This window comes from Sus scrofa, chromosome 6 (genome assembly GCF_000003025.6).
Source record: "Sus scrofa isolate TJ Tabasco breed Duroc chromosome 6, Sscrofa11.1, whole genome shotgun sequence".
In the NCBI taxonomy this organism is placed as follows: domain Eukaryota; kingdom Metazoa; phylum Chordata; class Mammalia; order Artiodactyla; family Suidae; genus Sus; species Sus scrofa.
In genome coordinates, this window is record NC_010448.4 from 45,882,828 (window position 1) to 45,896,292 (window position 13,465).

The 13,465-nt window shown below is 39.9% G+C and overlaps 2 protein-coding genes across 8 annotated transcripts in view; both read left to right on the forward strand.

Annotated features, from left to right (window-relative positions):
• The window catches only part of ZNF566 (zinc finger protein 566), a 33,793-nt gene continuing 31,483 nt past the window's right edge, over nucleotides 11,156-13,465 (forward strand). The window contains exon 1 of one of the 5 annotated variants that reach the window (XM_021097194.1): nucleotides 11,156-11,570. The gene's annotated coding sequence lies outside the window, so the exon portion shown is untranslated. The remainder of the gene's footprint in view (nucleotides 11,571-13,465) is intronic. The other 4 variants (XM_021097192.1, XM_021097193.1, XM_021097195.1 and 1 more) reach the window with 4 other exon arrangements.
• Nucleotides 11,443-13,465, forward strand: part of LOC110255280 (zinc finger protein 82 homolog) — a 75,535-nt gene continuing 73,512 nt past the window's right edge. For 2 of the 3 annotated variants that reach the window (XM_021097165.1, XM_021097167.1), the window contains exon 1: nucleotides 11,514-11,570. The gene's annotated coding sequence lies outside the window, so the exon portion shown is untranslated. Of the gene's footprint in view, nucleotides 11,571-13,465 lie in introns of all 3 variants that reach the window. The other variant, XM_021097168.1, reaches the window with a different exon arrangement.

Consider the following 13,465-nt stretch of genomic DNA (forward strand, 5'->3'; position numbering starts at 1 on the left):
TCCATGAGGATGCAGGTTTAATCCTGGCCCTGCTCAGTGGGTTAAGGATCTGGCGTTGCCATAAGCTGTGGTGTAGGTGGCAGACACAACTTTGATCTGATGTTGCTGTGGCATAGGTCAGCAGCTGTAGCTCCGATTTGACCCCTAGTCTGGGAACTTCCATATGCTGTGGGTGCAGCCCTAAACACACACACACACACACACACACACACACACACACACACACACACACACACACACACACACACTAAAACTATGAAACTACAACCAACAGCATATCAAAAGGATTATCCACCATGACCAAGGGGGGGATGTATTCCTGGATGATTCAATATATTCAAGGATAGTTCAACAAACATCAATGTAATAACAATGTATTTTAACAAAATTCAATACACTTTCATGATTCAAAAAAAATCAGTTAACAAAATAGGAATAAAAAGAAACTTCCTCAACATGATAAAGCCATATATGAAAAACCTATAGATAAGATTCTCAATGCTGAAAGACTGGAAACTTTTCCCTTAAAATCAGCAACAAGAAAAAGAAGGCTGCATTCACCAATAGTATTCAAAATAGTATTGAAAGGTCTACTCAGACGAATCAGGCAAGAAAAAGAAAACGCTTTTTTTTTTTTTTTTTTTGGTCTTTTTGCCTTTTCTAGGGCCGCTCCTTTGGCATATGGAGGTTCCCAGGCTAGGGGTCTGATCAGAGCTGTCACCTCAGCCTATGCCAGAGCCACAGCAATGCGGGATTGAAGCCATGTCTGCAACCTACACCACAGGTCACAGCAACACTGGATCCTTAACCCACTGATCAAGGCCAGTGATCAAACCTGCAACCTCATGGTTCCTAGTCAGATTGGTTAACCACTGAACCACAAAGGGGAACTCCAAGAAAATGCATTTAAACTGGCCGACAAGATTATCTCTGTTCTCTGACTTGATCTAAGAATTCCATACAAAAAAATTAGAGCTAATAAATGAATTCAGCAAAGTCATATACATATACCACATATGCTGTTTACACATTTGACTACTGCCTCTTTCCACACTCTATTATCTGGCAATACTACACAGAAATCGTCTTGAATATAGGGATTTCTATCTGTTGGTTTACTAATATATCTTGAGTGTCTATCATATAATTAGACTCAATATATATTTGCAGAATAAATGGACATTATAGCATATAGAAAAAAGGTTATTTCATTCTCTTGTGGGAGTGTACATTGGTTTAACATTTTTGAATAGCAATTACCTTTATCCATCAAAATTATAAATATACTTAACCTCTGATTCAAAATTCCAATTTTGAAATTTATCATAGATATACTAGTACATACATACAAATCTATACATACAAGTGTACAGTGAAAAGCTAACTCAGCATGCTTGGGACACTCAAACCTCACACATTCCCAAGATAGGACTGGCCCCTGACCAGCTTCTAGGAAACATCTGAGCCCTTGGATATCCTGCCTGATAAGACTGTCTTTGAATCTCTAAGACCTAGAATCACATCAAACAGTTTATCAGAACTTGATTTACTGTGAATGCCTGCTTTTGTATGCCTGGGGCCTTGTGTGACACTGTAGCAATGTGACCTCTGAGGGGGCTGGAGATTGAATAGCTAAGGTCATTCATTTGTGTGCTCAGGACCCCCGGTAAAAACCCTAGACACTAAGGCTCAAGGTAGATATCCTTGTTGGTAACACTCTGTATGAGCTGTCACAGTCATTGCTGGGAGAATTTAGTGCTGTCTGTGCAATACTACTGGGAGAAGACAAGCTTGTGCCTATTCTCTCCTGGACTCTACTGTATACTCATTTCTCCTTTGTTGGTTTTAACCTGTATCCTTTCATTTTAATAAACCATAACTATAAATATGGGTCCTGGGTCCTCTACCTGAACCATTAAACCTTAGGGTGGTCTTGAGAACCCTCAAAACAACAAGGATATCTATTACAAATATTTTACATTAGCATAAACCCAAAAATAATCTAATGGTGCTGGGAAAACTAAATATCCACATGCAAAAAAGTTGGGCTCTTATATTAAAAAATCAACTCAAAATGGGTTAAGGTCTTAAAAGAGCTAAAACTATAAAACTCTTAGAAGAAAATACTGGGGAAAATCTTCATGACATTAAATCTGGCAATGATTTATTGGACATGAGACCAAAAATACAGGCAGAAAAACAAATAAATTCATCAAAATTAAAAACTTATGTGTATCAAAATACACTATCAACAAAGTGAAAAGGTAACTCACAGAATGGGAGAAAATATTTGCATATCATATTTCTGATGATGGATTAATATGTAGAATATATAATGAACTCCTACAACTCAATAAAACAAACAATTAAAAAATATACCAAAGACTTGAATACACACTTCTCCTAAGAATACGTAAATGACTAATAGGCACACAAAAAGATGATCAGAACAACTATACGGCAACAAGTTTGACAATCTGGAAGAAATGGACAATTTTCTAGAATCTTACAGCCTGCCAAAACTGAATCAAGCAGAAACAGACCAACTGAACAGACCAATCACTAGAAATGAAATTGAAGAGGTCATAAAATCACTCCCTACAAATAAAAGTCCAGGACCAGATGGCTTCACAGGTGAATTCTATCAAACATATAAAGAGGAATTGGTGCCCATCCTCCTTAAACTCTTTCAAAAGGTTGAAGAAGAAGGAATACTCCCAAAGACATTCTATGAGGCCACCATCACCCTCATTCCAAAACCAGGCAGAGATACCACCAAAAAAGAAAACTATCGCCCAATATCATTGATGAATATAGATGCAAAAATTCTCAACAAAATCTTAGCCAACTGAATCCAACAACATACCAAAAAAATTATACACCATGACCAGGTTGGGGTCATCCCATGTTCACAAGGATGGTTCAACATACGCAAATCAATCAGCATCATACACCACATTAACAAAAAAAAAAGTCAAAAATCATATGATCATCTCAATAGATGCAGAAAAAGCATTTGACAAAGTCCAACATCCATTCATGATCAAGACCCTCGCCAAAGTGGGTATAGAGGGAACATTCCTGAATATAATCAAAGCCATTTATGATAAACCCACAGCAAATATAATACTCAATGGGGAAAAACTGAAAGCCTTCTCACTCAAATCTGGAACAAGACAGGGATGCCCACTCTCACCACTGCTCTTCAACATCGTTTTGGAAGTCCTAGCCACAGCAATTAGACAAACAAAAGAAATAAAAGGCATCCATATAGGAAGAGAAGAGATCAAACTGTCACTGTATGCAGATGACATGATACTATACCTAGAAAACCCTAAGGACTCAACCCAAAAACTACTCGAACTGATTAATAAATTCAGCAAAGTGGCAGGATATAAGATTAACATTCAGAAGTCAGTTGCATTTCTGTATACCAGCAATGAAACATTAGAAAAGGAATACAAAAATATGATACCTTTTAAAATTGCACCTCACAAAATCAAATACCTCGGAATACACCTGACCAAGGAGGTAAAGGACCTATATGCCGAGAACTATAAAACTTTAATCAAAGAAATCAAAGAAGATGTAAAGAAATGGAAAGATATTCCATGTTCCTAGATTGGAAAAATCAATATTGTAAAAATGGCCATACTACCCAAAGCAATCTACAGATTCACTGCAATCCCTATCAAACTACCCATGACATTTTTCGCAGAACTAGAACAAACAATACAAACATTTATATGGAACAACAAAAGACCCAGAATCGCCAAAGCAATCCTGAGAAACAAAAACCAAGCAGGAGGCATAACTCTCCCAGACTTCAAGAAATACTACAAAGCCACAGTCATCAAAACAGTGTGGTACTGGTATCAAAACAGACAGACAGACCAATGGAACAGAACAGAGAACCCGGAAATAAACCCTGACGCCTATGGTCAATTAATCTTTGACAAGGGAGGCAAGAACATAAAATGGGAAAAAGAAAGTCTATTCAGCAAGCATTGCTGGGAAACCTGGACAGCTGTATGCAAAGCAATGAAACTAGAACACACCCTCACACCATGCACAAAAATAAACGCAAAATGGCTGAAAGACTTAAATATACGACAGGACACCATCAAACTCCTAGAAGAAAACATAGGCAAAACAGTCTCTGACATCAACATCATGAATATTTTCTCAGGTCAGTCTCCCAAAGCAATAGAAATTAGAGCAAAAATAAACCCATGGGACCTCATCAAACTGAAAAGCTTTTGCACAGCAAAGGAAAGCAAAAAGAAAACAAAAAGACAACTTACAGAATGGGAGAAAATAGTTTCAAATGATGCAACCGACAAGGGCTTAATCTCTAGAATATATAAACAACTTATACAACCCAACAGCAAAAAAACCAATCAATCAATGGAAAAATGGAAAAAAGACCTGAATAGACATTTCTCCAAAGAAGATATACAGATGGCCAGCAAACACATGAAAAAATGCTCAACATCACTGATTATAAGAGAAATGCAAATCAAAACTACTCTGAGATACCACCTCACACCAGTCAGAATGGCCATCATTAATAAATCCACAAATAACAAGTGCTGGAGGGGCTGTGGAGAAAAGGGAACCCTCCTGCACTGTTGGTGGGAATGGAAACTGGTACAGCCACTATGGAGAACAGTTTGGAGATACCTTAGAAATCTATACATAGAACTTCCATATGACCCCACAATCCCACTCTTGGGCATCTATCCGGACAAAACTCTGCTTTAAAGAGACACATGCACCCGCATGTTCATTGCAGCACTATTCACAATAGCCAGGACATGGAAACAACCCAAATGTCCATCGACAGAGGATTGGATTTGGAAGATTTTGTATATATACACAATGGAATACTATTCAGCCATAAAAAAGAATGACATCATGCCATTTGCAGCAACATGGATGGAGCTAGAGAATCTCATCCTGAGTGAAATGAGCCAGAAAGACAAAGGCAAATACCATATGATATCACTTATAACTGGAATCTAATATCCAGCACAAATGAACATCTCCTCAGAGAAGAAAATCATGGACTTGGAGAAAAGACTTGTGGCTGCCTGATGGGAGGGGGAGGGAGTGGGATGGATCAGGAGCTTGGGCTTATCAGACACAACTTAGAATAGATTTACCAGGAGATCCTGCTGAATAGCATTGAGAACTTTGTCTAGATACTCATGTTGCAACAGAACAAAGGGTGGGGAAAAAAATGTAATTGTAATGTATACATGTAAGGATAACTTGACCCCCTTGCTGTACAGTGGGAAAATAAAAGAATTTTAAAAATTTAAAAAAGTAAAAGATGATCAACATCATTAATCATTAAGTAAATGCATATTAAAACTGCAGTGAAATACCCCTTCACATCCATTAGGATGACTATTATAAAAACACCGTGGAACACAGTATAGTGGTTTCCCCCCAAAATTAAACATTTAATTACCATATGACCTAGCAATTCTAGGTATACACACAAAAGAACTGAAAGCAGGATTTCAAAGAGACATTTGTATATCCATGTTCACAGCAGCATTATTCACAATAACCAAAAGATGGAAACAACCTACATGTCTTCTACAAGATAAATAGATAAAATGTGGTATAAACATACAATGAATTATTCAGCCTTCAGGAGTGAAATTCTGATACAAGCTACAACATGGTTGAAGCGTGAAAACACTATATGCTAAGTGAAATATGCCAGACACAAAAAAGCAAATATTGTATGGTTTTACTTATACAAGAAGTACCTAGAACAGCCAAATTTATATAGACAAAGTAGTATAGTGGTTACCAGGGGCTGAAGGGAGGGTGGGATGGCTAATTTTTGTTTGGTGCGTACAGTTTCAGTTTAGGATGACAAAAAAGTTCTGCAGATGGATAGTGGTGATGGTTCGACAATGGGAATGTACTAATGCAACTAAACTATTGATTTAAAAATGATTAAAAGAGTAAAGTTTATCATACGTATAATTTAACACACATACACACACACACACACACACACACACAAAGATAGGCCTAAAACGGAAATAAACCCACTGTCATGAGTTAGTAAATGTTGCTGAAGCCATTATAATGGGATATGGTAGGAGAGAGTTACTCCCCACCACCACCAACAACAAAAAAAGATAAAAAGGAAATAAAAAATTTACAAATTAGGAGTTCCCGTCGTGGCGCAGTGGTTAACGAATCCAACTAGGAACCATGAGGTTGCGGGTTCGGTCCCTGCCCTTGCTCAATGGGTGAACGATCTGGCGTTGTCCTGAGCTGTGTGTGGTGTAGGTGGCAGACGCGGCTCGGATCCTGCTTTGCTGTGGCTCTGGCGTAGGCCAGTGGCTGCAGCTCCGATTCGACCCCTAGCCTGGGAAGCTCCATATGCCGCAGGAGCGGCCCAAAGAAATAGCAAAATGGCAAAAAAAATTTAAAAATTTACACATTAAGAGAAGGTGGTCAATAACTGAATCCCAATTTTAAAAAGGCAAGCAGAAAAATAACTGACTAATATTTTTATTGTTGCTATCTGTCTTAGTGATCAGAGGATTCGAATTAGAAAAATGAAAGTTTCAAGGAGACCAAGGAAATTGTCAAGAAAGCACTTGTGATACCTTTCTAAAAAGAACTGTGATGAACACAAAAAATAACCACTTCTCATGTAAAGATAACAATACATAAAAATTTATGTAGAATGTCCCAAAAAAGTATAGTTGCTCCCTCCTTTATCCCTAACCACTTTATTGCCCCCACTTCTGTAACAGGAATCACTTTTTTTTGTTTTGTTTTGTTTTTGCTATTTCTTGGGCCGCTCCTGAGGCATATGGAGGTTCCCAGGCTAGGGGTCCAATCGGAGCTGTAGCCACTGGCCTACGCCAGAGCTACAGCAACGCGGGATCCGAGCCGCGTCTGCAACCTACACCACAGCTCACGGCAACGCCGGATCGTTAACCCACTGAGAAAGGGCAGGGACAGAACCCGCAACCTCATGGTTCCTAGTCGGATTCGTTAACCACTGTGCCGCGACGGGAACTCCAGGAATCACTTTTGTTAGTTTCTCAAGCAAACTTCAGCTCTTCCTGCAAACACAAATATTTTTATCCCACCCCTTTTCTTGTACAAAAGGTAACATATTATGACATAAGTTTCTATATATTGTTGTTTTTACTTAATATATCTCAGAGGCTTTACATATCTGGCTATAAACAGTGCTCTTATTTTCTTTTTCCAATTGCCTAGTGTTGTACTACATTCAGTGACTTACTTAAAACTATTTCCAATATTTTAATATTGTGAAGAGTGCTACATAAATAACCTTGGATATGCATCATCATAGCAAGATCTGTAGGGTAAAATCCCAGAGGTAGGACTGCTCACTGAAAGGGTAAATGCAATTGGAATTTTAAGAGATGTTGCCGGAACTGCCTTCCAGAAAGTTTTCCCAATCAGCAGTCCCTCTAACAATGTAACTTTTCAAATTTGGGGAATATTTGCCATTTGAGTCCATAAGAAACAGTACCTCCATATAGTTTTTGTTTTTTTCTTTTTCTAGGGCAGCACCTGAGGCATATGGAAGTTCCCAGGCTAGGGGTGAAAACTGAGCTGCAGCTGCCGGCCACAGCCACAGCCACAGCCACAGTCACAAGAGATCCGAGCAGTGTCTGTGACCTACAACACAGCTCATGGCAATACCGGATCCTTAACCCACAGAGCAGGGCCAGGGATGGAACCTGCATCCTCATAGACACTAGTCTGGTTTGTTTCCACTGAGCCACAACTGGGAGCTCCTCTGTATAGTTTCAGTGGCATTTTTTTCATGCATGATGTTGAACATGTTTTCGTATATTTGAGAACAATAAGTAGACTCTAAGTTTTGGTTTCTTTTTTTTTTTTTTTTTTTTTTTTTTTGGTCTTTTTGTCTTTTTTAGGGCTGCACCTGCGTCATATGGAGGTTCCCAGGCTAGGGGTCCAATCAGAGCTGTAGCTGCCAGCCTACACCAGAGCTAAAGCAAGTTGGGATCTGATCCGCATCTGCGACCTATACCATAGCTCAAGGCAACGCTGGATCCTTAACCCAGTGAAAGAGACCAGGAACCGAACCCGCAACCTCATGGTTGCTAGTCAGGTTCCTTAACCACTGAGCTATGACGGGAAAGCCTCTGAGCATTATTATTATTATTATTATTATTTTTTTTTTTGTCTTTTGTCTTTTTGTTGTTGTTGTTGTTGTTGCTATTTCTTGGGCCGCTCCTGCGGCATATGGAGGTTCCCAGGCCAGGGGTTGAATCAGAGCTGTAGCCACCGGCCTACGCCAGAGTCACAGCAACGCGGGATCCGAGCGAGTCTGCAACCTACACCACAGCTCACGGCAATGCCGGATCGTTAACCCACTGAGCAAGGGCAGGGACCGAACCCACAACCTCATGGTTCCTAGTTGGATTCGTTAACCACTGCGCCACAACGGGAACTCCTGAGCATTATTTTTTAATCCCTCCATTTTTACTGGGTTGTTAGTCTTGTTTAATCAATTTTGGGGGGGCTCTTTATATCTGGGGAGATCAGCTCTTTGTTTGTAACAAAATGCAGATTTCTGCCAGCTTGTATTTTAACCTTTTTTTTTATGTAGTAGCAAAGATTAACCTTTCATGTCCAGGTTTTGGGATTCTGAATTTAGGAAGGTTTTTCTGCATTCCATGGCTACAAATTCACTCAAGTTTTCAATCTTTAATGTTTATGTAATTTAATTTTAAGTACTTTAATTTTTTTAAGTTTTAAATTTTGACCCATTTGGACTTAACTCTGAATTCAATACATAGCATAATCCATTCTCTTTTCTCCAGAAATGCTACCAAACTGTTCCTATTACGATCATTGAAAATTTTTTTCCAATTGATTTGCGATGCCCCATTCACCACACACTAAAATCCTTGATTTGGTTCATTTTCGGATTCTCTATTCTTTTCCACTAGTCTCTCCAGTCATATGACAAAGCCACACTATTTCAATTTTTAACGTTTTAGGGTGTTTTGTGATCTGTTAGGACAAGCTCCAACTGCCCAAGTTTTTTTTCCCAGAGAGTCTATTCTGACCTTTGTTTTTCCACTTCAACTTTAGAATAATAAAGTCTATTTAAAAAAAAATATACTGTTTTCACTGAGATCATGTTAAATTCATGAATTAATTTAAAATTAATGATGTTTATGATAAAGATTTCTATTAAATATGGTATAACATTGTTTATTTTTTTGTGTCCTTCATAATGTTTTAAATTTTTTCTTATATAGGTTTTATTTATTTCTTGCTGATTCTGAAGCATTTTATCCCATTCTAAGGTTTTGTTTGCATACATGAAGTTTATTTACATGAATTTTATACCCAACTACCTTTCTTTCTCCTTTTATTTAAAATTACATTGAAAGTAACTATAGCAAAATTCTTGAAGAAAGCATCTTTTTTTTTTTTTTTTTTTTTTTTTTTTGTCTTTTTGCTATTTCTTGGGCCACTCCTGCGGCATATGGAGGTTCCCAGGCTAGGGTAGAATCGGAGCTGTAACTGCTGGCCTATGCCACAGCCACAGCAACCCGGGATCCGAGCCGCGTCTGCGACCTACACCACAGCTCACGGCAACGTCGGATCGTTAACCCACTGAACAAGGGCAGGGACCAAACCCGCAACCTCATGGTTCCTAGTCAGATTCATTAACCACTGCGCCAGGACGGGAACTTCGAAGAAAGCATCTTTGCAATTAGCAGCAATTTATTTTTACACCCTCCCCCCCAAAAAAAAATCCACTGGCCTTGGGGTAACCAGAGGAAATTAAGTAAATCCTTGATTTGGCTAGACTCCTTAAAGAACCTCAAACTTACATTCCTTGATCTCACTAAACGTTGATTGTTTGTGTTTTTTTTTTTAATCCGACAATGGGAATAACACTTTAATTCACTTCTCTGCTATTTCCAATGGCCAATACTACTCCTCAATCTTTAAAGTTATTTCTTAGTCTAGAACTGCACAAATCAGCTCCCTTAGACATACACGCCTCCCCCAAGACGTTAAAAGAACATCAAGATTGAATGGCTAGGACTCCAAGATCTGGGCTCTAAGCAAGAGCAAGCCCCCCATTTAAAAAAATAGTTTCTTTAAAACCAACTTTCGTTTTTTAAAAAAGCGCTGCTTTAATTTCTATTCCATAATTGATCAAGCTTTAAATCATTTATTAGCTCAATTATGTAATCTTTCTCCCATCAAACCTTAAAAAAAGACAAAACAAAAACAAAAACAAAAACAAAAAACCTGCCCCAGAAAGATCCATCCTCCTTGCCACTGTTTTACAATGAGGTTCAGAGATTATTTACCAAGATACAATCTCAGTCAAACATACGGTTGATACTCATTTAAATTATCAATTACTGGGGTTCCCTGGTGGCTAAGCGGGTTAAAGATCCAGCGTCCTCACTGCTGTAGCGATAGGTTTCATCCCTTGGCCTGGGAACTTCTGCATTCCAGAAGACAATCAATCAATCACAAATAGTTAATTCCACACACACCCCTACACAAAATCATGCGTCCAGTTTCTTCTCTATGGCACCCAACACATACCGGGCTCTCATTACTTGCATTCTGCACAGCTTGCCTCACCACCCCCTCATTCTCACGCTGCGACTATCACACCGAAGTCAGGAGCACAGCCCCTTTGCGAAGTCGGAAACTACTCCGTTTTAAACACCCCCTCCCCATTTCACGTTTAGCGATTCCTCCCCTTCAACCTCCCCAATCCCGTGGCAAGTTCCTGGTCTCCTCCTCTGCAGCCTCCTGGACTAGCTTTGGGTCTCAAAAATCTCAGGTCCCAAAACTCGGCACCGAAGAATCCCCCAAGTCAAACTCACACCCAAACAAAGGCCAAGACGGCGACCCAGAAAGCCTGCGCGCTCCCCTGGGCGCAGTGACACTCCCAGATGTCTGCGGGGTGTGGCCAGGCTCAGGGGATGAGGAATCCAGACGAATTTCAAACGGTCCATCCACCGCTTTTTCCTGCTTCCTAACTACACTTCCCAGGAGGCTCGGCGGTGCAAATTACCTCCCCTTGCGGACTAACTCTTTTCTTCCAGAGCGCGTTCAACTCCAGGGGATACAGTAGGGCGGACCTGGGAAGTCCATTTTCAAATGCTTAGGAGTGGCCTTCTTTGGGGACCACTGCCTGAGGCTGAGCCAGGCTCCGCGAGGTCTCTGGTGCGCGTTTGTGAGGGGGACGCAATCTTTTCGGCGGGACAGCAGCTGAGCTCTGATAAAAATCCCGTTGACTGTCAGCCATCTTGCCCGCCTCTGGGCGTCGCTGACTACACTTCCCAGAGGACTCCTCGGCAAAACGTGATTCTCGTGTGAATTCAACCTCGAGAATCACGCTCTGGGGGGACCCTCAGGTCCGTACCAGCAAGTGTTTCAGTGCAGTGGAGGGCTCTGCGCCTTTGGAAGCTTGGAAGAACCGAGGTGGGGAACCCTAAGAGAGGGTGGGCTTGAAGCATCGGCTTTGTACCGCTGAGGAGGTGAGATTGAAATTGTGTGTTTGTGTCTGTGTATTGGTATGTGATGAATGACCGTGTGATTGTGTCTCGCTGTTCCTGTAGTGAGCGTGTGTTTCCAATGATAACCGTGTGCAGCACAGCCTCAGAGCCTGTGACTGCTCTGGTGTGACGCGATGCGACCCGGTGAGGTACATGTAATCACGTGTGGCATTGAATGTGCTGGTGTGAGGAGCTTGTGACTCGGTGGATGTGATAGCGTTTGCCCCGTAGAGGGGTGTGATTGCGCGACTGTGTGCTGCAGAGTACCGTTGGGGTACTTGTGGATACTGTGTGGTTTTATCTGTCGTTTGTGTGATTGTGACTGCGACCGTGTTCAGGTGTGCAGTGCCTGTGACAGTGTGAGTTGTGATTTATTGTCCTCTTGGTAATTGTGTGATTGTGCTTATGTGACCTTTTGAGGCCCTGGGTATGAGGCCCTGTTGTTTGAGTTGCGGGTTATCTTTAGCTGTAAGTTCCCATGTTCGTTTATATTTGTGTGTGGTTATGTTATTATGTTAGCATCACTGGATAAATGTATGAGGATTTTTCACTTATGTATATATACCACTTTAAGCATTATACTGTAGTTTTTCCCCATTTTAAAACTTTATGTGAATGCTGACATACTTTTATCTCTTACTTTAATGATTTGTACAACTATGTTTTTGGGAATTATCCATATTAGATATGATAGTGGTTCATTTGTTTTCTTTATTATATTCCATCCTTTAAAGTATACCAGTTATTCATCCCTTCTAAAAATGATGGACATTTGAGTTATTTCTAGTTTTTCACTTTATAGACTGTGCTGCCACCAGCATTCTTTTACATAGGATACACATGCATGATTTACCTACCAATGGAATTACAGTGTCATATATCTTCCACTTTACCAGGTAGTGCCAAAATATCTACCAAACTAAATTTATACTTGCACAGCAGTGTTTGAAACATCACATTGCTCCATGTCCCTACCAAAACATGGTTCTGATAATTTTTTTACATTTTTATGATATAGCAAATATACAGTAAAGTGCATGAATCTTTTTTTTTTTTTTTTTTGCTTTTTAAGGCCTCACCTGTGGCATATGGAAGTTCCCTGGCTAGGGGTCTAATCAGAGCTGTAGCTGCCAGTCTACACCACAGCCACAGCAACACTAGATCCAAGCTGCATCTGTGACCTACACCGTAGCTCATGGCAACACCGGATCTTTAACCCACTGAGCAGGGCCAGGAATCGAACCTTCATCCTCATGGGTACTAGTCGGATTCATTACTGCTAAGCCACAACGGGAGCTCCAAATGTGTGATCTTAAGTATACAGCTGTAAAACAGTTTCCTAGATCAACACAAAGAACTTTACCACTACCCCAGAAGATTCACTCATGCCCCTTCCAAGTTATTCCTCTCCCAGAATCAATATTCAGAATTCTATAACCATTAGTTGATTTTACCCTTTCTTGAATTTCATAAACAAATGGAATTATATAGTATGTGCTCTTTTACAATTGGCTTCTTTTGTTCTGCATTATATCTATGAGATTTATCTGTGTTGTTGAGCGTAATTGCATTTAGTTATGATTACATTTAGGGATATGTTGCAATTGATTGATTTTTCAAAATTTCCAATATCGTTGCTATGAACATTTTGCTGTGGTTTTTGTGAACACATAAATACTGTTCTCCTGCGTAAATATTTAGGAATGGAATTGATAGATCACTGGGAAGGCATATGTTTAGTAAATACTACCAATGCTCGTGTTGTACCAGTTTACACTCCATCCAGTAATGTATGAGAGTTTCAGTTGCTCCACATCATCTCCATTATTTGATATTATCAATCTCTTATTTTAACTATTTTGGTGGATGTGTGGTCT